Source organism: Heloderma suspectum, chromosome 2 (genome assembly GCF_057233095.1).
Source record: "Heloderma suspectum isolate Gila_16-S chromosome 2, 16-S_ref, whole genome shotgun sequence".
NCBI classification, from domain to species: Eukaryota; Metazoa; Chordata; class Lepidosauria; order Squamata; family Helodermatidae; genus Heloderma; species Heloderma suspectum.
The window spans coordinates 229,974,089-229,996,852 of record NC_139459.1 but is presented as its reverse complement, the minus strand read 5'-3'; the positions used below and the strand labels follow the sequence as shown (position 1 = coordinate 229,996,852).

Sequence of the window (22,764 nt, the reverse complement as noted above, 5' to 3'; positions counted from 1 at the left end):
AGCCACATCACATTGTTGGCTCCTATTCAGCTTGTGATCTACCACAGTTCCGAGATCCTTCTCGCTTGTCGTGTTGTTGAGCCACGTATCCCCTATCTTGTAACTGTGCATTTGGTTTCTTTTTCCTAGGTGCACAACTTGGCATTTATCCCTATTAAATGTCATTCTGTTGTTTTCTGCCCAGCACTCCAGTCTATCGAGATCACTTTGAATTTTGTTTCTGTCTTCCAAAGTATTAGCTATCCCGCCCAATTTGGTGTCATCTGCAAATCTGATCAGCATTCCCTGCACCTCCTCCTCCAAGTCATTAATAAAAATGTTGAAGAGCACTGGGCCCAGGACTGAGCGTTACCTCTCCCACTCGTTACCTCTCCCTAGTTTGAGAAGGTCCCATTGATAAGCGCTCTTTGAGTCCGATTCTGTAGCCAACTGTAGATCCACTGGATCATTGTTTCATCTAGCCCACGTTGAGCTAGTTTGCTCATCAGGATATCATGGGGCACTTTGTCAAAAGCTTTGCTGAAGTCGAGGTATATTATGTCTACAGCATTCCCACATTTCTTCCATGGCAGGGAAAATAGGACAGTAAGAGAACAAATGAGCAGAGGAATGAGGACTAGACATGGCTAGTGAACAGGGAATCTCATTCTTAGCTTCAGAACTGGCCCTACCATTAGGTGGGTGAGGTGGGTACATGAGGTGGCCAGTGTAGAATGGGGTTGCTGTGGCTTATTGTTCTTATTTGCTTATTTCTTATATAAATCCTGACTGGAAAGCAGGTTAAGATCATAGCAACGGAACAGGGCCACAGCCATCACTTAGGTGATGCTTGGTTGCAGGCAGAGAACTGGTGACTGATGCCAACGACAGACAGCAATCTACAGCAGTTGTAGATTCATGTTGTGCGAGAAAACTGTGGGATATGGTTCAGGGAGCTGTAAGACAGAAAGTCCAAGAGATTTTTGAAAATGTGTGCCGTGACCTCTTGTCTCTTACAAAAGGAAAAATAAGAAGAAAACCTGAAGTCAGGAGATGAGAAAAGATGGCCGGGGCCAGCCCAAGACATTTTTCTGGCTGAGGTGAAGGACAAGATGGCACCCCTCTCCCATTCCATGTACAAAAGTCAACCGGACTGGCACTTGAATCTTTCTTAAACACTGACAGTGGGATAGCATCCTCCACCACACCTGAAGGCAGCAGGCTAGCTTAGGGGGTGCAAGCCAAGCCACGTAGCACACAATTGTCTCCTCAAACACCTTCAGGCTCCCTCCCAGCATTTGCTGCCTGAGGCAGCCACTTCACTTTGCCTAATGGTAGGCCAGCCCTGAGGATGGCTATTCTTTTGCAGTTGTTGTAGTTGTTGTATTTTACTGTGGGATTTTCTTCCTCAGGTGCCAAAGTAATTTGACTAGCCTCGGGTACTATGCACCTAGACTGGGAGGCTGGGCAGCATTTGCTGGTCCACATCAGGCAGCAAAACATCTTGGGCTCTGTTCATGGCAACTCTGATGCCATCTTTCGGGGCAGCACCGGCCAGTCGCCAGGAAATACACAAGCATCCAATGTCTATTTTTGTGACTCACTTTCCTGTGATGTTACTATAGCGCTGGTTGCTGAGAACACAGCACTCAACAGTCAGGAGGGAAAAAACCAAGAAAATGCTGGCATAGGTCAGCCAGGTTTCCTCAGTCACAGCAACGATGAAGAATCTTGAGCATCCCAAAAGCCACTGTCTTAGTTTCTCTGCCTGCCTTCCCAACAGGAAGAGATGTTGTGCAAAACAGTTAGAAATTCATTTCTGAAGTAACGTAATAAGCTTCCAGCCAAGGAAACCACAATAAAAGACAAGGCATATATTCCAGGAAGTGCTTCTTGGAGCCAAGACCTTTCGTACTGTAGACTGCCTGTCGTCAGTTTAACTGCTCCTCCTTAAAAAGAGGCAATTTTGAAAAAGACAATATTTTAACTGTACGTCTATGCAACATTCGTTCTCACTCATCATAAACTGAGGGCTCTGTTGCCCTTACATGGAGCTCTTTGTGGCTGCTTCATCAAACGAGACTCTGTCAGCCTTTGCGTACGCGTTTCCCCCCCCCCCCCCAAAGTCAGCCGTGATCGGCTACGTAAACATTTACGTAGCCGATCATGGTGTTTTTTAAAAATCTAGCCTTGATAGGCTACGTAAATCTTTACGTAGCCTATCGCTACGTAAATCTTTACGTAGCCTATCACGTTTGTTTGTTTGTTTTTTTACTTGGAAATGGTGGTGGCGGCAGTCGGTCGGAAGACCGGCTGCCACCGAACCACTGCCGAACCGCCGCCGGAGCCGATGCCACCAGGGACATTCGAGCAAGGTAAGTCCCGTCCCGGGGGGGGGCAGACCATTTCTCCACGAATTTCGGGGGGCCGAATGCGCTGGCATTCGGCCTCCCCAAGATTCGTGGAGAAATTCTCTGACATCCCTAACACACATACACCCCATAAACTTCCATGAACGAGCAGGGTGATGGTGCAATAAAAGCCTCATCCCGAAGCATCCAGGGAGGAAGGGAGGAAAGTTTACTGATACATTAAGAGGAAACAAAACCAGCAGCAGAAGACAAGGTGCAACCAGGCTGCAAGCCTATGTGCACTTGGAAGTCACACTGAAATATGAGTAAACATGGATAGGCTCAGGCTGTTTCCATTTTGCAAGTGAGAATTTATATTGGATGGACAAAGCTTAAAGACCATAGGAACATGTTTCACCATCCATATATATCCAGGGACACCTGATCCAGATCCAAGACTCATTTGGTAAATATTAGTGACTATTGCAGAGGTTCTTTTGCAACTGTGTGGATTAAAAATAGCCACCAAAAGAAAAAGGGTCAAAGAGAAGAATATTCCTATCCCATTGTGGGTTGCATGCTCTGTAAAAATTTTGTGATGCAGTTCTGATGTGTTTGAGAAATCTAAGCAGCATATATGCATGTGTGGAACATGGGGGCCAGGAAAATAGTCTTCATGGCAAGGGGAGGGGATTGTGACAACAACAATAACATTAATATTACTACTATCAGGGCACCTGTAGCACATACAGAAATCTCACAATAGTCAACACTATGTTTCTCTCTGTACTTGGAGTTAAGAGGAAACTGTGCTTAGTCTCTGCACGGGGGAGGAGGGGGAGGTCGAACAGCATCAACCACATGGTAATTTAAGATTTTAATCCAGTGGAGGCTGGTGGCTCCAGTTTCGGTGGGGATGTAAATCCATTTTGGGTTTCAGTCAGAACCTATTTTGGAGATTGGGTTCAGCACCTTGGATGGCTCCTTTAGAGTTCTGGCTGGTTCCGACTGAAACCTAGAATGGACCCACAGCCCCACCAAAATCAAAGCCACCAGCCTCCGCTAGATTTTATGCATCCAGTTCCACTTTGTCTCTCCACTTCTGCTTTTCATTTCCAGTGTGCTCACTCAGTGTGTCTGTTGAAAGCTAAGTTCTCTTTCTCAATTACTCGTCAAGATGCAATCCCCATTCATAACTAAGTGCAAATCTGTTGCTGGATTTGGCAGAGCAGGGAAACCTGAAGTAGAGTCTTTGATAGCAGCTGCAATTTGAACAACTTGGGGGCAGAACTGCAGCATACAAGTAATCACAAAAGCACCCTCACGTTAGCTCAGAGGTAGAGCCCCTGCTTTGCATGCAAAAAGTCCCATGTTCAATCCCCAGGCAAGGCTGGAAAAGACACCTGTTTGAGACCCTGAACAAGCCATGGTTTGGATGTCAAGACAACCCACGTCCGGCAAGGGTAGTTATGCTAATCAGGCAGCTTGTGATGGGCACTCGCGGACATAGAAAATAAGCCACCGTGGCTTATTTTCCCACCATGATCGTGACAGCCAGGTCACTGTCAGTCATTGTAAACAACACTGGGCAAGACAGACCAATGGACTGACTACACAACACAGAAGATTCCACAGACAGAGTGGCATCTTCCCAGAGCTCTGCAAACTCAGGGAGGTCACGCTTAAAGGCTTATTTACATGGCAACTTACTACAGTCCACACAAATTCAGCACTGCCTGGTTCTCAAGGCTTCTCATCTGTCTCACCATCTACCACGAAGTTCTGCAAAAAACACCTCCCCAAAAAACCCAACAGGAAAGGCACTGCATGCTATATAAAACTAATCAGCACTTTCAGAGAGCTGTGTAAGGGAGACTGAAAACAACATCGCTCACACTTCAGCTGTCTCTGTTTACCAGGAACAGTCTCTACTACCCTGGTAAAAGATACTGTCCATACTTTTCCTTATGGCAAGGTGCTGGTGATCCTTGACCTTGGCAGACTCTGATTGCACCGAAGAGCTGTAATGGCGTGCGTTCATTTCTAACAGGGGCAGGAGGAGCATGTGTTGAACCTTTCATTGATCCACCACTACACACACACGCTTACTGACCCCAGGGACGTTTTTCTTCAACCAGGCCCACTGCTGATCTTGAAGCCTGGCTTTGGCAGGCAGGCAGGGGCGGGGCGGGGGGGGGGAGAGATGTTGCAGGGTGTGAAGTGAGTAGAGGAAGGGCTCCGTGCCCCCCCATTTGCTATTTCTCCACTAGAATCCTGCCTCAACCACGACTTCAGTGCTGTTGAATGGTGACCCACATCAAAAGCACAACTGCTGCTATTGCATGTAGTTCCGCCCTGAACGTACACACACACACACACACACGCGCGCGCGCGCGCGCGTGCGAGAGAGAGGGAGAGATCTTCACGTTCCAGTCACCTCCCCCAGGTCTTTCAAAGACGCAAACATGAGCTTGTGGGAAAGCAGTACAGAAGGGTATAAATAAATAAATAAATAAATAAATAAATAAAACATTCGACTGGTCAATTGATTTTAGGCGGACTCGTCAACTGACCAGCCTTACTGTAGAGGGCCCCCTATTTTCCATCTGTGAGATGTTGGAAAACCAGACTCCTCAGAAATCCACAATTACACAAAACATACAAAATTGAGACACACATGTACTATGTGGAAACATGTCTTCTTGACTAGCACATGAACATCTTATGTCAGGGGAAGTTGATGGGACTAGATAGGGGGAAGCCCAGGAGCGCACAAGGACAGCTCAGACAGCACACAACGTAATCAGGTACTGCTAGGCATCCTGTACACTGTCCTTTTAGAAAAATAAATAGTTTCTGTGCTTAGGTAGCCCAAATGGTGCACCAGTGCAGCTGGATTCTACAATCTGTATAAATCAAGGAAATGCCTGTGAAGGGTGGCATACAGAGTCAAATAAATGTTATTCTACTTCTGTTGCAACCTGTGGAACTCTTTGCTCTTCCAGCCTTCACTCACACACTCACACACACCAAGCATTACCCACACAGTTTCAGGCCCCACTTTCAGTCTTAAGATCTATTCTAGCTTCTTGCTTTAAAATAAATAAATGTGGAAGCAGAGAATCACAGGATGCACCAAAACCTAGTATCTGTGCTTGTACAGTACAGTCACAGAACACATACACAGCCATCATGGTAAAGTGCTCTGGTCTTCACAGACCTCGATATCACAATGCAAAGGAACAGAGGTTTTCTCTTCCTCTCCAGCCAGCACTTCCATTGCTATTCCTAAGTGCTGTGTGGACTGTGATTCTGTGAGTGGTGTAGTGGAGTCAGGGCTCACATGGTCAAAGCACCTGGACCTTTTTATTAGCAGAAATGATGGTGTCATCTGCTGCCACCCCCCACCCCCCACCCAGACTTCTCTGTTCCCTCTGAGCTTAGCTGCAATCCTCATAGTGGCTGGGCAAAAATGGATTTTCCCAGCAACTGGGCTATCCCTGTCGTAAGGCAAAGTATTTGGGGGGTGGCTTGGTCTTGAATGGGCAATTAAGACCCAGACCTGCTCCTGGCAGAGATGAAAACTGGTAGAACTGGTCCCTTGACTTTGAGATAAAGAGCTTGTTTGGATGACAGGGTAGCCTTTCAGGGGGACAGGTAGCCTTTCAGAGCCCTTGAGGGGTTGTCGTAGCTAGCAGTGTTATTTGAGGGCTAAACAACCTTCACATAACCCTACAACAGACCATGGGTTATGCATAGGTTGTTAGCCCTCAAAAAACCCTCACAGGCTGGGTTTTCATGACATGACAACCCCCAACAACCTCTGACTGGGGGTTGCATCTTCATGATGGTGGCCGGTACACATCACAGCTCATCGATGTGTGCTTAATTAATCGATGTGTTGGTTTAATTAACCAACAATGGGCTGCTGTGTCATCCAACCCAGGCAAGTTCCTTCCTGGCACTGGGGGTAAAAAAACGCCTGAAAAATCTTGAGCTTATACTGCTTTGGGGTCATGCTGCATCCCTCTGTTTTCCTTTCTCATGCAATCTCAAATCTCTCTGCTGAAGTCCACCATGCAAACCACTACACTGTCCTTTGCCACTACTCTTATCTCACTATCCTACGATCGTCAGCAGATCCTAATAAATTGGGTATTGTTTGTTTGTTTGTTTGTTTTAAGGCATTTCTATACTGCTCTACACCTAAACAGATTCCAAAGTGGTGAACAATAAAAGATAAAAAAGATAAAATAATAAAACACCATATTTTAAAATGTTAATTTTAAAAACAGAATACCAGTGAAAACCATGGCTGGTGAATCAAGGAAGGCTTCCTGAAATAAAGATCACAGAATCATAGGGTTGGACGGGACCTACAAGACCACCGAGTCCAACCCCCTGCTCAATGCAGGAAGCCTGATTCCCAGGCATTCTCCCATCCAAGTACTAACCAGGGCTGATCCTGCTTAGCTTCGGAGATCAGATGAGATCAGGTGCATCCAGTCCTTGGCTCAATGTTTTCAGGAAGTGCTGAACACAACACAATGTTGGTGCCTACCTGACCTCCAGAGGCAGGGAGTTCCACAGAAAGGGGGCCACCACACTGAAGGCTCTTCTCCAAGTGGACTCCAATTGGGTCATAGGTCCATAAGGGACCACCAGGAGCATGCCCTCTGATGACCTCAGTGATTGGGCAGGTTGGTAAAGAAGAAGGCGTTCTCTCACATATCCTGTCCCAACTTGTTTAGGGCTTTTTACACTAGTGCCAAAACCTTAAACCTGGCCTGGTAGCAAATAGGCAGCCAGTGCAGTTCCCTCAGCAAAGGACTTGTATGCTGAAAAGGGGCAACTCCTCACAACAGCTGAGTTGCTGCATTCTGCACTAGCTCCAGCTTCCAGAGCAGTCTTTAGGGAAGCCTCACAGTATATTATGCTATATACTGCTGCTCTCTGGCGGGTTGTTTGCATGCACGCGAGCACACACACACACACACACACGAGAGAGAGAGAGAGAGAGATCAACTGTCATATGCATCTGAGTTTCAAAATTTGCCACTGCACCACTAGGCATGGGCACCTATTGCCAACAGCAGCAACACTTACACAACTCTTCCCACCTCTACACCATGTTTTGAAATCCTGTTGATAGATGTCATGAATAACCCAGTCTCAGCAGCCTTTGAATGTTTGTATACGGGTACCAGCTTGCTTCCTAGGCGAGGGATCGCTCACCTCTTGCCAATCCAGAGGTTTGCCCTCCTGACTCCGACTCCTGATAAAACCTGTCAAGAGGCCAACTGACGGGAAAGTCAGTGTAACACCCACTGATATATAACAGATCTGGAAGTAGGTTAGATAGGTTAGGCTGAGCAATGTTGGGTCTTTAACTTTCTTTTACTTAAGATGTATTGCTGTAGAACCCGAAATCATTTCCCTCTTTGTATACATCCTTACATTTTGAACCTCACTAAAGCCATTTTAAATCTTCTTTTTAAACCTGTTTCTCTAGGCTTACGCTCACTGTCCTCCAGGCCTGGTGGTGTGTGCGTGTCAAAGCCAGTAGTCAAGATGCAGAGACTTTTGCTGCCTGAACATGGGTAGAGGGGCCAGGGCTGGTGCTGGGGACAGGCATGGTTGGGCTCCTGCCAAGAGCCCACACCCCACCAGGGGCCCACTGACAAGAGCCATCTGGACTCGCTCCTCCTCTTCACCACTGCAACCTTGTTGTTCACCTGCCTCTTGCTCTGGCCCAGACAATGGTGGTGGTGATGCTATTGCCAATTTGCTCACTGGCTCTTTGCCTGTCAAGCAAGAAAGTGGTAGCAACAGTGAGAATGAGGATGAGGAGCAATAGCACAGCTGGTGACAATGGTGTTGATCGGGTAGACTCAGTGAAGAAGGGGGCCCACTGAGGGGGCCTTGCCCAAGGGGCCTGGAGCTGACATTGAGAGGGGCAACAGGGTGGTGGTGGTGGTGTCTCTCCTTGAGGTAGCATGGCCAGGAAGAAGGGTCGCCAGAGCTTTCGACAGAATATATATTAGAAAAGATACACATAGGGCCCATTAAGTCCCAGAGAAGGGGGGTGGGGTAAGAATGAAGCATATTGTAACTGCACATGCCCAGTGAAGTTTGTGCATGAGTGAGGCTCTATCTGATGACAAGATAGCAGTGGTGATGCCCTTTTCCTTATGAAACAGGTGCTGCTCAAAATGAGCAGTTGCTATCCCTTAGGGATAATTAGGTCCTGAATAGTTTGGCTCAGGTTGGTAAACAAAGGAAAGGAAAGGTACAAATAAGGCTCAAAGAGCCATGTTTCTGTGTGCTTTGGCATGTCCTCCTTTGTGATGAGTCAGAAGCCTAGAAAAATTGGATTTGACCACTTGTTGTTCTAAGAGGAAAGCTAATACAGAACTGGAACTGTTTAGACCAGAACTGAAAGGAGAGGAAGGATGCTGTTAAAGTGTGGTTTCATTGCAAGTTCTGTTTCTTAAAATTCATCTTCAGTACTGTGATTTGGATTACAGATGTCAATAAACTAAGGTCCACATTGCTATATGTAGACTGACCTTCCCCAACCTGATGACCTCCAGATCTTTTGGACTACATCTCCCATCATACCTGACCATTAGCCTTGCTGGCTAGAGCTGACGGGACTTGTGAAACCCTGTTGATAGATGTCACAAACAAACCCAGTCTCAGCAGCCTTGGAACATTTGTATAAGGGTACCAAACCATCTGCAATGAATATGAACTTGAGCACGCTCCGGGAGAGAGCGGAGGACAGGAAGGCCTGGTGTGCTATGGTCCATGGGGTCACGAAGAGTCGGACACGACTTAACGACTGAACAACAACCACCAAACCATCTGGAGGGCATCAGGAGAAGGCCAATGTAAACGTACGGATATATACACACACACAAATTATGGAACACTCTAGCCCTGTGCAGCCGTCTGCCTGCACATGTAAGAGTTAAAACTGGATAGAGGGGCAGAGTTCCCAGTCAGGCAGTGGCTTGTAGCCATGTTCAGCTGAATTTGAGTAGAAACCCTTTGCAGACCTTCCTACTCCACATGGGAAGGTCTTTAGAAGAGTCTGAATGCCCAGGGACATTGGGGGAGAGGCTTGCATGAGCACTCCTACTCCCGGGCACAATTTTAACTGTCGACTGCACTCTGGCTTCTGTTAAAAGAAATATTTGCTTCCAATAATTCTTTGAATAGAGTCCTTAAGCTTGCATAGCAATAGAGACAATCAGCTGCACTTGCACCATTTTTAATGTCTTAAAAATACGTTTACAAGGAGGAACATCAACTTTGCATTGAAAAGGTATAAACAGAACTTCCAGTAATGGCTAAAAGGCTTAAATACTTTAAGTAGACTCTGCAGGCCAGCTGTCAACTACAACCATTTCAACTCAAGACCGGCCAATAGTGAACTTCCATATAGTTGGAAGATAGCATTACTGATCCAAATGCCCCCAAAGTAGAATGTGGGGTTCATATGGGGTTGTCCTAGGTACAAGATACAGGTGTGAATACATCCTTAATAGCAGCCTCTGAAGAGAATTTAAACACCAGCATGCCTAAGTGAACGTAGAAACTGGTTTGTGAAGGAGTAAAAGCAGAATGAGTAAATTAGGCAAGATTTTAAAAGATTGCAGAAGGGGAAAACCCAGAGTGAGAAAAAAAATACCCAGTTCTGGTTTTTAGAAATTAATCTCTGATATGGAATTTCCAGGTTACAACTTATTCTGAAAGGCTGCAAACCTAACAAATATGGATAAAGCAAGCAACTGACCTGGCCTGCAGGGAGCAAGGCAAATACAATGGAGACTAATCCATAAAAGAGGGGTGGAGGCCCTGTGACCCTCCACCAACTCCCATCATTCCTGAGCATTGGCAATGCTGGCTGGGGCTGATGGCAGTTGGAGACAAACAACTTCTGCATGTCACGAGGTTCTCCATCCCTGCCGTAGAGCACATACAGTGCCACATTCCCTGCACCCATGGGTGAACACGTCTAGCTACATCTACGCTAGTGCTTTTTATTGGTATTGTTGGGGCATATCATGCATTCCATATACTGTTTTTCTAGCATTATTTCCCGCTTTCTATTCCATATCACCCAAAACACCGCAACAGATGTCACTGTGTGTGCTACGAGGTATAAATGTGCAAGAGGGAAATAGTGCCACCATGATGGGATCGTACTGATATGGCACAAGGTGTAGATCTGGCCTAAGTCATCACCACAAAGGCCTGTTCTCGAGCCCAAGGGCAACCACCACACTCACTGGACCAGACACGTTTGTGTCTTTATTGCTAGACAAGCATCAGGGCACCAAGGTTTGGAGGAATATGTATGTGTGGGTGGGTGGGTGGGTGGGGTGGGGTGGGGTGATATGCCATAACCAACACTAGGAGTCTATTTCAGGATAACGCTTAGTCCCAGTTCCCCTGATAAGCAAGGGCCTTTAAAATATCAGCAACAGAATACCATGAGGTTTACAATGAAGACAATTACCCATACTGCAGGGTTGCTCAAGCCGATAGGAGCTAGATGCCGTGCAAACAGTTTTGTGCATCTTACTGAGAACAGACCCATTAAACCGTCGCAGCTCACTCTCTCCCCCCAAATATGGATCCAGATCTTCCTGGGAGACCTGAAAGGGAGGAAAATAGTTGCAGTCTCTGACAATCTCTGCTGCAGACCCTGTCATCTCTCAGGCTGAGGACAGAGTGGGTGGGAGATGGGGGAAAGTACCAATGGAAGAAGCGGCATCAAGCAGACAATTATGCACATCTAAGGAGGAAGGAAGGAAGGAAGGAAGGAAGGAAGGAAGGAAGGAAGGAAGGAGCTGGGCTGGTATTAGGAGGATAAACTTTAATTTCTGCATGCAATATCATCAGCATAAGCAGATACGCACCAGCAAAGTGTGTACTTGTTTGTGGTGGGTTGCTATGACTTTCTGATCCCATGACTGAGACCTTCAGTGTTTCCAGATGGATGGCTCCTAGTGCTAACAGTCGAAAGATGTTCTGCAGCAATCCCATCTTTCCCTTTTTAATAGGAATGGGGGGTTTTGTGGAAAGAAAAGAGAGAGAAAAAGATGGAAGCAGCAGCGGGAAAACACAGGAGAGTTATAAGTGGAAGAAGACATTGTCTGGACCCCCTCTAATATCCTGTGAATACAGCAGGGCAATTGCACAGTAGAAGCTTTGTCCAGAAACATCCTTTGTGTTTAGAAGCCAACCGATCTTTGTCCTGCTGAGTTCTGAGAGCACTGCTCAGTCTGCTGTTAAACCCTTAGTGCACTGCTCTCAAGACAGCCTCCTTGTTTTGTTTTTTGTTACTGGCAGAAAATATTGGACAATACCATTTCTGCAAAGAAGCATCAACTATCAACCATGACCATTTTGAAAACCTTATAACTTATTCCCTACACTAGTGGGCATGCTTAGAGAGAGACCTCTGCAGAAGAACTCCTTCTCTCCCATTTTGCAAACCTCCACTTCCTCCATACTTATTTATATACCCTCTTTTTCAAGACCGTATGGTCACAGGATTTCATGTTTTCATGTGGAGAAACCGGGGGACTTCCCCTCCCCCAGACCCCCAGAAGAATGAGGTAATTTCTCAAAATGCTGAAAATACTTCTCAGGTCTTGCCTCAAACTTCATGTTTTGTACCAGACCAAAATCCCCTCTGCCTCCCACTTTGCATTGGAACGTCCTGCTTACATAGACCTCTCCCAGAAAAACTTGACTTACAGTCAGCCATGCACAAACACACTATGCAGCAATGAGCAAATCCATACTTATTGCTAACAACAACCTCAGTAATTACACTCCACACAGAAAGAAAACATGAACATCTAAAGGCGTGCATGGAAAACCATCTAGAAAGCCTAAACAGAGGCAATGTGGATGTAGCCTCAGCAGTGAAGTGGCTAAAAGCAGGCCAACTTAGTTCAGAAACTGGAGGTTTCATCAGTGCTATTACAGACACATACTGATAGTGAGAATATATATATATATACAGATTACTGATATGAGCCGTTGATTCTGATTTACCTCGGCATTTTCTACAGTGGGAAAACATAATAGTTGACTGTCCTGCCTTATCCAGTGCAGAATACACAATCAGGTTGCAAAAGCCATTCACCAAGGTACCAAATGATCAGTTCAGAGTCATCCCCTTACTACAAGTTTAGCTCTGACACAATTCTTTGGAATAATTATGATACCTTGTATAGGGATAAACCTAAAATAACAGTTGAAAGACTACAGTGGCCCTGACCATTCACCGTTCTGGTGAACAAAAACAAAAACTAAAGTAGCTACTATAATATACTTTGTGGGAGCTCTCATATACAATATTGGGAGTATGAGGAGAGAAGACACTTAGAATGAATGAACGAATGAATGAATGCCAACCTGGGCTTGGGAATAAGGTCTAATAATGCAAGACAGTTCATATAGCACTGCTGTTATTATCAAATATAGTAACTGTTCCAAATATCCTGAAGTAATACCCAGAGAGAATACATGGACCACCATTTGTATGAAATATAATGCAAAAAACTGTCATCCATCAAACTTGCCATATAATCACAACACTTCTAAACAACAATTGATACTCCTTACAGACAAACGCTTGGGATGTTGGATCACACCTGAATAAGGGAAAACATGTAAGAACTTAGCATTTAAATAGCTCTTTAGAGTGTTCGAAGTACTTCACTTATACTATCTTGTTACAGATCTTACAACAACCCTGCAAGGTAGTGGGTTTCTTTCTATTGCATTGCATCACTTCCATTGTTGGGTCACAGCTGTTCTTGGGATCTAACAATGTTCTTACTATTGTACATGTCTGGTCAAGGTTCAGGCCTTTTAAACATCCATGCGCCAATCCACCCCCAGTGAAATGTTACATCTTCACTGATGTTAATGCTTTGCTATTTAGAGCCTTACTTTTATCATCTGTATCCAGACCTTTGGGTTCTTGAACTCTGCATGAACTTCTAGATAGAAAGCATCAAGCTTGACCTATGGCTCAAATATTAACTTCTATTCTGACTCAAACCCATGTGTAGGATAGAAAGTTTCCCAACAAAAGAAAATGAAGGACTACTGAGGATATTGACAATTCTGTCAAAGCACAGGAATGTTCCTGTTCCAGCTCACCAATCCCAGCCCTGTGTAAGCAACAGAAAATGGAGTGTGTGGTCAAAAACACTACAATATTTACTACATAGCCTGTGGCTGAGTTTGGAGCCCATGCATTCGCACAGGGACAGGGAACATGTGACCCTCTAAATGTTGTTTGACTGCAACTCCAATCATCCCTCACCACTGGCTATACTGGCTAGGGCTGATGGGAGCTGAAGTCCAGCAACTTCCGGAGGGCTCCACTTTCCCCACGCCTGTGTTAGCAGATACCATGGCAGTAGGAACAAGGCTATGGAGTTTATCTGATGAGCTGTCTAGATTGGTAAAGTTGCCTTTCCGAGAGAAATGCAGTTAATGCTCCCTCTTCATACTCACAAGCATCCACAGAGGCGTGGGAGAGAGAAATGCTTTGGCATGAGAGTTGCTTTTAGCACTGACAGCTTGATCATAGATTAAAAGTTATCACTTTGCCCAGCCCTGGCACACACTCTGCCACAGCTTTAGTGTCAACCCACGGAGAAGATTTTAATCTCAACGAGGACATGATCAGTACTTACCAAACATTTTTAACAGTGGAGGCTGGTGGCTCCAATGTCAGTGGGGTGGTGAATCTGTTCTGGGTTTCAGTCAGAACTCGAAAGGAGCTCTCCATGGTGCTTCACACCAAAGCAGATTCACTGCCCCACTGACATCGGAGCCACCAGCCTCCACTGATTTTTAATATCCTGTTACCCTTTCCACCTCCACCCCCATGAAGTACTGCTTTTATATAAGAAGCCCCTAGAATTCCCCATCCCAAAACTGAACAAACAGAATCCCTGCCTGCCATCTATAGCCTTCCCTGTTAGCTTTCAGTGAACTATGGCAGGGATGGGCAGAAAGTAGATCTCCAGATGTTTTGGACTTCAACTCCCAGCAATCCTGACCATGGGTCATACTGGCACGGACTTTGCAGAGTTGAAGTCCAAAGCATCTAGAGATCTACCTTCTGCCCACTTCTGAACTAGGGTCACTAGCCACTTTCCTGGTGAGTCACCCACAATGCTCCTGGAAGCCACAAATTGTGAATCATTGACCTAGAAGAACCTACAGTACATACAGACCAAACAATATGGGGTTCTACAACTAGAACTCCCAACAGAATTTTCTTCTAGCAAAACCAGCCACGGAGGATCCCGAATGGGATCAGGACTGCAACACAGGAAGGGAACAGGGTCCAGCTCTATCCCCTTGCAATGAGGCCTTGACATAAATACTCCCCTCCCCAAGCTGCTACTATCCATGGAAAGGAAAACTTTGGGGCACAAGAGTTATACAATAACATTGTTTTGGTTTAATCCTCCCTAGCAGTAGACGTCTTGCAAATCTCTTTTCCCCCACTTCAGGCTCTTTGAAAAGTGGCAGGAAATGAGCACGTACCCTAGCTTAGTGACACAAAAACAGACAAGATGTTTCCACTAAGAAAAGAGCAGCTCATATGAGCGGAGGCATGTCATGATTTATATCATACCATGCATTAAATCTAATCGCAGGCCCTGACTTGTGTAAAGCCAGGAACTGATACTTTGCTCCACGGATAGACAGACAAACATCAGGACTGAGAGGCAAATTTACTGCTCAGAAGATACAGGTCTCTATATTAAGAGCACTTGAAAGAACAGCCACAAAGTTTCATGAATGCAGATGGCTCAAAACAATGGGGGAAAATAAAAGGAAATGCCACCTGGAAGGATGACAGCTTGTTTATGCAAAAAGTTCCAAATCTAGGATACCAACAGATATAATGCTGGCAACTTGGAAGAACTACTCAAGTGGAAAGTATAGTCACTTCTAGCTGATATAAAGCAAAAAGAACAAATATTTGACTTTGGTGGAAAACATTTTTTAAAGTATGATGGCACCCAAACTTGAGAAGTAATAACAGATTTTAAACCATGGCCAGGAGCAGCATCAAATAGTACCAGGAGACAAGTGCAGGCTTAGCTGAATTTGTAGCATTTCCCTCCCTTTTTCTCTAAACAGCCTCTGCAACATTTTGCAGAACACTTTTCAAACTCTCTTCGCTTTTAAATGTTATTTGCCATGCAGGTGTGGGGAGGGGGTGCTGTTTGAGAAAAAAAATATCCAAAGCCCTCTTGAGCTTATGGAACTAGTCTGATGACACTTTGGAGCCTTGGCCACATTTTCTATGCTGCTGTCTGGGGCAATGTCCTGATTTTAACATTTTTATTTACAGACATTGAGCAAAGCTTCCGGGGCGATTAAAAAAAAACCAAGATAAAATGCGAACATAAAACAAGAAACAGAAATGATAGTGCAAGATTGACAGATTTGCTTTCTTTTGTAGTCCTCAGTCCCTTTCACAAGCACTAGCTGCCACGATTTGCAGCTGCCTTGCATGGCAGTTGTGCATATACACATGTGTGCACTCTTTCACAAGCATGTGCTCATGAGCAGTGAAGCTGCCCCAAGGAGAGTGAGGAAGAGGATGGACTCGTTTTTGAAGTTCAGGAGACTTTGTGCCCCTCCAGCCTTTATCTATGGCATTGGTAGAGGTACGCTTAAGGCTAGCGTGCCATGCAGCAGGTGCATCTTCAAACCACATGCATCACAGATAGATATACCAGAGCACCAGACAGGCCCAGGCTTCTTGCAGTGGCAAATAGGTTTGTTATCACTTGTGCTGCTGTGTAACACAAGTGATCACAAACACATGTGCCACTGTAACATGCAAAGTAGCCCCTTAGATCAGCAGTGGGGAATTTGCTGAGCTTTCATGAAACCTAAAAGCAACTGCCTCACTCTGCCTAGTGGTAGGGCTGGCCCTGTGCAGATAACTCCTCCAGGCAACTGGTGTTTGTCTAAATGTGGAAAGACAAAAGTTCCTCAGATATAATGGGCTGTCCTGTTAACTTCTTGCTGTGATTGTTTTATGACTGAGAAGTCCAGGTGTACTTCCCATCCTTAGAAGCTTTGTGATTGGTTTCTCATTCTCAAAACACTAAGGGACCTATGAAATTCAGTCCTCCTGCTTCATTTGACCTCACTGCCTGCCTCAGTTTCTCCTTTGATGTAGGGCTCCGGAGGCAACATCAGGAGGAAGATGGGCTTTTCTCCCACCTTCCCCATCCCTGTCCAAACTGCCCAGACAAGAACACTTAAATTTGCTTTTAATATATATCTTCTACGTATGAGCAGCCTTATATTGCTTTGGGGGGAATTGCGAATATAGAGCCACTTTCCTTTTTTAATGTGCATCTAGTTAAGTCACAAGGAAATAAATGTGCTAGCCACAGTGAATATTAGCATATATCAACAACACTTCTGCTTTTATCTTATTGACTGGAGACCATGAGAAGAGACATGAGAAAAATCCTGAAATAAACACAAACAAATGTTGTAGTTATCCACACAAAAGTGTAGTGGGAAGGGCAAGGCAAGCCAAGACAACAGGCATTCTGGGGGGCACAACAGTGCTCCCTGTTATGCCTCCCTGGCAGCTTTCCCCAACCTGGTGCCCTCCAGATGTTTTGAACGACAACTCCCAAAATTCCTGACCATTGGCCATGCTTGCTGGGGCTGATGGGAGCTGAAGTCCAAAACGTCTGGAGGGTACCCGGTTGGGGAAAGCTGCTCTAGAGTTTTTGGGCCCATTGGTTTTCATTTTGAAATATATACAACCTCTGGATGGGTAAAAGTCAGTCTCCATGCCCATGAATCAGGCAGCTCAATCCCACGCAAATTTATTCATAAGTTCAGTCCCATTGTGTTGGACTTGCTCTCAGGTAAATGTGCATAGGACTGATAGCTTATTTAGGCTGCCAGATTCCGCAGCACAAATAGAGAAAACCCAGCAGCAGTGGATGAAATAAGCCGGAGAGAAGGAAGGAGAAATAAACCCCCAAACACAATCTGTGTTTTGCATGCCCTGAGAGGGAGAACCTGGCTGTTTGGGTGCTCCCCTCAAAGTTATGGCTGTCCAATTTTGAGACACAAATGCTGTGTCCAGATGTCACAATAAACCGTGGTTTATCATAATGGGAATGAGCCGAGCGTCTGCTAGCCCTTCCCAAGGCTCACACGCTCAGGTGAGAACCTGCCCTCCTCTAGCACAGCCATGAGAAAGCATCCAGAAGCTTTAGACTCCCCGATTTTTTTTAATTAACTTGTCATGTTGTATACACTGTAGTGAATCTTTACTGTGCTTTGTTTGAAACAAGCCAATTTCCATCCGTGGGTTATGAAATGGGCTTGTTTCAATCAAATCATGGTTGAGTTTAACCACAGTAGGATTTGGATGACACACTAAGCCATGGTTAAGTTATAATGGAAGCAGAAGCTTTTAATCTCCTCCTTTAATCTCCTCACTGGAGGAGAGGCAGGAAGAGCACAAGCCCAGGGGGAAGCTAGGCTCATACCCATCACAGTAAACCATGGTTTACCATGACGTCTGAATAGTGATCATGGCATGGAACAGTTGGGGAAGAGAGGTCCAGCTTAGCTCCCTGACCTATGGTCGGGTCAGGGGAGAGAGAGAAATGGGATACAAGGCTCTGGAAACAGGCAGAGGAGAAGTGGGCATTGCTTGAAGTATCAGCACAATGTTAAGATTCTGGGTGCCTCGCGCTGCCAATCAAAAGGCATTGTGCAAATATTCCATCTTTTCCTCCTTAATGGGTTTTTATTCCTGATAAGGCAAGAAACAGAAGCAGCAGTGGGAAAACATGGGGAGGCTTACAAGTGGAAGACAATGACAACGAGACCCCTCCTTAAATTCTGTGATGGAGGCTGGGTGATTTCAGGACAAGAGCTTCGTCTGGGAGCTCCTGCTCTCACTTTCAGGCCACTGTTGTTCCTTCATCTCAGCCTTCCCCAGCCTGGTGCCCTCCAGCTCCCATCAGCCCTAGCCAGCATGGCCAATGGTCAGGAATCCTGGGAGTTGTAGTCCATCTGGGGGGCACCAGGTTGGAGAAGGCAAGTTCATATGGAGAACCGATTAAACTGTGCCCTTCATTTATGCAAAATTATCAACGCTTTCGTAATCCATACTAGAGCGGCTCAGGTGGATAGGGCAGGATATAAATCTAAACAACACTCACACACTCAGTGCCCCTCACAGGTTTATCCAGCTCAACTCTAACATGAATGAGGCTTTTGTTTCTATAACTGTTCTAGGAAGGATATTAGTGAGTTTGATTTCCCTGAGAGCACAGCCTTCTTTTGTCCTCAAACTATTTTCATTTAGTGCTAGGGGATTATTATTTTTTGTACCCCTGTTCCACATTTGACTGTACCTTGTGGCAAAGTGTGTAACACCTAGAAAAAAATTGTGTTTATGGCAATCTAAAACAGCCTTCCCCAACCTGGTGCCTTCCAGATGTGTTGGACTACAACTCCCCGCATCCCCCAGATAGTCTGGAGGATGTTAGAGCAACTGGGAAGTAAAAACTGCAGAATTAAAGGCTAGCCAAAGGAGCAGTTGGCAGCTGGGCTGTTCAGCACCACACTAACAACCTAGAAACTGTCTCATTATGAAAGTTCGGCTGCAGACACACTCCCCTCTGAGTTCTCATTTCTTAATGAAAGCTCCACTTTTAGCTACTATAGAAACTGCCAACAGCTTCTGTGTACCAAACGTTCTAGTACAAAGGGGAGTAATTGAAACTAGAAAGAGTAACACCTGACTGTAAGCATTAGAAATGGCAAAAGGCTTCAGATCTCAGTGGCAAAACTCTTGATTTCATGGATAAAAATCCAGATTTTGTACTTGCTCAACTCCAGTTTTCCTCCCAAAGCCCCAAACTGGGAAGGAAAAATTCAATGATGGCTTGCATGTATTCCATTTTTAAGAACTTTTCCACAGTGCCACCCAAATCTCCAATTAGGTTTGTTTCATATGTGCATTTCACTTCTAATTAATATATGTAGAATATATAATCCATGCATATTTACTCAGGAGTAAGTCCTACTGTGTTCAATAAGATCCCCTCCCAGGAAAAGGAGCAAGTTGCTGCCTCAAAGTTGCAAATGGACCTATGACAGGTGTCACATTTCCAAGCTGGATTAGTCAATGGTGAAGACAAGCTAAACAAGAAGAAGCAAGTCCCTTCAGCATACCTCTAGAAAATAAATATGAAGACATGAACTTGCCCCATCTTCAAAAGCACAAGACAGATTTTAGCTGAAAAAACAAAAGCAAGCTTCTGTGCCCTAGGAAGGGCCAAATCTTCCAACAGATATGTAGAATTGAAGTAAAAACCAGAAGGCAGCCAAAAGCAAACTCTTTTCATGGAAAAAAAGATCCCTCGAATGTAAGGTCTTCCATTATGCACTCATGTGCTGTACAATCAGTCAGGAAGCATTTGATTATATTTCAAATTAGAAAGAAGGTTGAATTGTGAGAGAGGGTAGGTAGGTGTTGATTATCCCTTATCAAGATTGGTATCTGCAAGGAACACCCAGCCGCACAGCAGAAGACAATGAATGTGGAATTTACGCAAAGCACTTGTGACCAGAAAAACAACAACGGTCTGCATAGCATTTCACAACCTCTTAAGCAAGAGCAAATGATGCTAGCAGTCTGGAGAGAGATTGGCTCATGCAATATAAATCAAGAATATTTCTGTATTTTACACCAGCACAATGACTACATTCACAAGGCTGATTTCCACCTTAACAGCACACTACAAAAAGTCACCTTCTAGGGAGGGGACAGGGGAAGGGAGAAGAGGATGAGAAACCTAAATACATCCCCATACAATAAAGAAGCTCTCCATAATGTATCCTCTCTTTACCATTATGTATCCATAATGTATCCTCTCTTTACCATGGCGGTGTGTTAAGCAGTGTGTATTAATTCTTTTAGGATGTCTACTTTGCCCCCTCCTGTTATTTTTTCAACATGTCAGTCACCATGGCATGCCTCTTCCCCAATAATAAATGTTGACAAAGAGGTTAGGGAACTTAGTACATACACTGGAAGTCACCACATCTATCAGTTTCCTGATGAGTCAGCCTTCCCCAACCAAGTTTTGGACTACTGTTCTCAGAATCCCCGACCATTGGCCATGCTGGCTGGGGCTGATGGGAGGTGTAGTCCAAAACATCTTGAGGGCATCAGGTTGGGGAAGACTGGTCTAAGTATTACAGGGGTGGGCAACCTGGCCTACAACTCCCATCAGCCCTAGCCAGCATGGCCAATGATTATAAATTATGGGAATTGTAGTCCAAAACATCTGGAGGGCACGAGGTTGCCTGGCCCTGAATGGAAAGGATAACAAACCCCAAAAAGAAAAAGAAAAAAAGTGTCCCTTTACCACAGGGGAGGGAAGCATGCACAGAAACGCACCCCAACCAACATTTTTCTGTCAGAAAATGCAGCACATGGTGGAGCACCTCACTTTTTTTCTTTGCACAGTCCTAAGCAGCAAAGTCTTGAGCACAGTTGCTTCATGGCCTGCATATATTTACATTTTACCATTAGCACTGTATCTGCTCTTTTTTCCTTTTTTTAGAAATATACCCCAAGGTGCAAAGTATTAAGACGACAAAAGAAAACAAAACTGAGCTAGAAGAGGAAGTTGAAAGCTGGCAAACAGAGTCAATAGGGCTCTCATCAAGGCTGTGTGCAGGCTGCCATTCTGCAGGAAAAGCGCAGATTGTGATACTGAGAACAAAATGCAGCTTCCCGAAAATCTCACTTTAAAAAATAAAAAGAGAGGAGCACCCACAAGTTTCTAGCCCTTAAAGCTGCAATACATTAGAGAGTTGGTGGCATACTGCTGAAATCTCAGAAGCCAGAGGGGAGGGGCTGAATAGAGTTCCGCTACTTGGCTGCGGATTTTCAGTGCCTTGAATATCTCCTAGCTCCTCCCTCTCCAAGATGAGCTAATCTGGAATAAAAGTGATGAAAAACAGTAAACCCCACAAAATGGTGCAAACGTTTTGCTCAATGCGCAGAATTTATTCCGGAGACAAAAGTCTGGGCCCCGAATTTGGATTGGCCAGGTACAGGATTCCTCCTTTCCCCATCACAGGCACATCTCTGCTATCAGTTCAGGAGATGCATCACACGACAGCGTTTTTTTTTTTTTAACCCAACTTTAAGCACTACGGAAGTTAATAAGAAGCACATTCTCCGTGGCATTTGTTGTTGTTCAGTCGTTCACTTCGTGACCCCATGGACCATGGCATAGGCAGCACCAAAGGGAAGGTTCAAGCACCTGAGCCCACCATCCCCCCGGCCCCAGAAATCTAGCATGTGGAGCAAAGCTCGCCCCATCGCCAGCAATACGCTTTTGTGCCCTCGATATTTTTTTCCGGTGTTACCACCGATCTCTCTCTTGCGTGGTTCGTTCATCACCAACTCCCTCCCTTGACTAACCTTCCCCAGCCGCCAGATGACTACAACTTCCAGCATCCCCAGCCAGCACCCTGGGAGTTGTAGTCGAACCCATCTGGCGGGCGCCCAGTTGGGGAAGGCTGCCCTTGACTGATTATTATTATTATTATTCGCCCAGTTACTGGGGGCATCCAACAAGCCCCGGAGACCCCAGCGCCAGGAGGCGCCGTCCCTGAAAACAAAGATGCTCGCGCCTCCGGGAAGCGGCGCCTCCGCTTCGCCCCGTCCGCACGCCTTCTCCCTTCGAGGGCAGCCGCCTGCCTCAAAACCAGCCGAGCATCCTTGGCTATGTGGCTCGCCCAGGCCGGTGGATCCGAGAGAGGGCAGGTCGCCCGCCCGCCCGCAAGCCCTTTGGAGGCCGCCGCCCTCTCCGCGATCGCGCCCCCCGGGCGGGCTCTACCTGCTCGCCGGCACCGCCGCCTCCTCCCTGCGTCCCGCACTCGCGGCCCATCCTCGGCCGTCGCGCAGCCGAGAGCCAAGAGCTCAAGTCCTCCTCCGGGCTCCGCGTCCTCCCGACCCGCCGCCGCCGCCGCCGCCAAAACTTTCCATGGCCCGCGCGGCGAGAACCCGGCGGAGCGCAGTGCGAGGAGCTCCCCAGCTGGCCCAGGGACTTGCCTCAGCCCGCGGCAAGCCACGCCCTCTCCGCGGGGAAGGCGGCGGCCTGGCGGGCTGGGGCGCTGCGCGGCGAGAGCGCAACCGGGCGAAGCCGTGCCCGCTCGCCACGTCCAGCCGTGCCGCCCGTTCCCTCCAGTTGTTCTCCTTGGATTTGGATCAAAACCTCGGGGCAGGCTGGGGCCCAGATAGGCTGGACTACAACTCCCACCATCCCCGGGGCCATTGGCGGGGCATGATAGA

The 22,764-nt window shown here is 46.1% G+C and overlaps 1 protein-coding gene across 3 annotated transcripts in view; it reads right to left on the bottom strand.

The window, feature by feature from the left end:
- PIK3R5 (phosphoinositide-3-kinase regulatory subunit 5) overlaps window positions 1-22,534 on the bottom strand; it is an 83,898-nt gene extending 61,364 nt beyond the window's left edge. For 2 of the 3 annotated variants that reach the window (XM_084838370.1, XM_084838371.1), the window contains exon 1: window positions 22,310-22,514. The gene's annotated coding sequence lies outside the window, so the exon portion shown is untranslated. Of the gene's footprint in view, window positions 1-22,309 lie in introns of all 3 variants that reach the window. The other variant, XM_084838369.1, reaches the window with a different exon arrangement.
- Window positions 22,535-22,764: the final 230 nt, after the last annotated feature.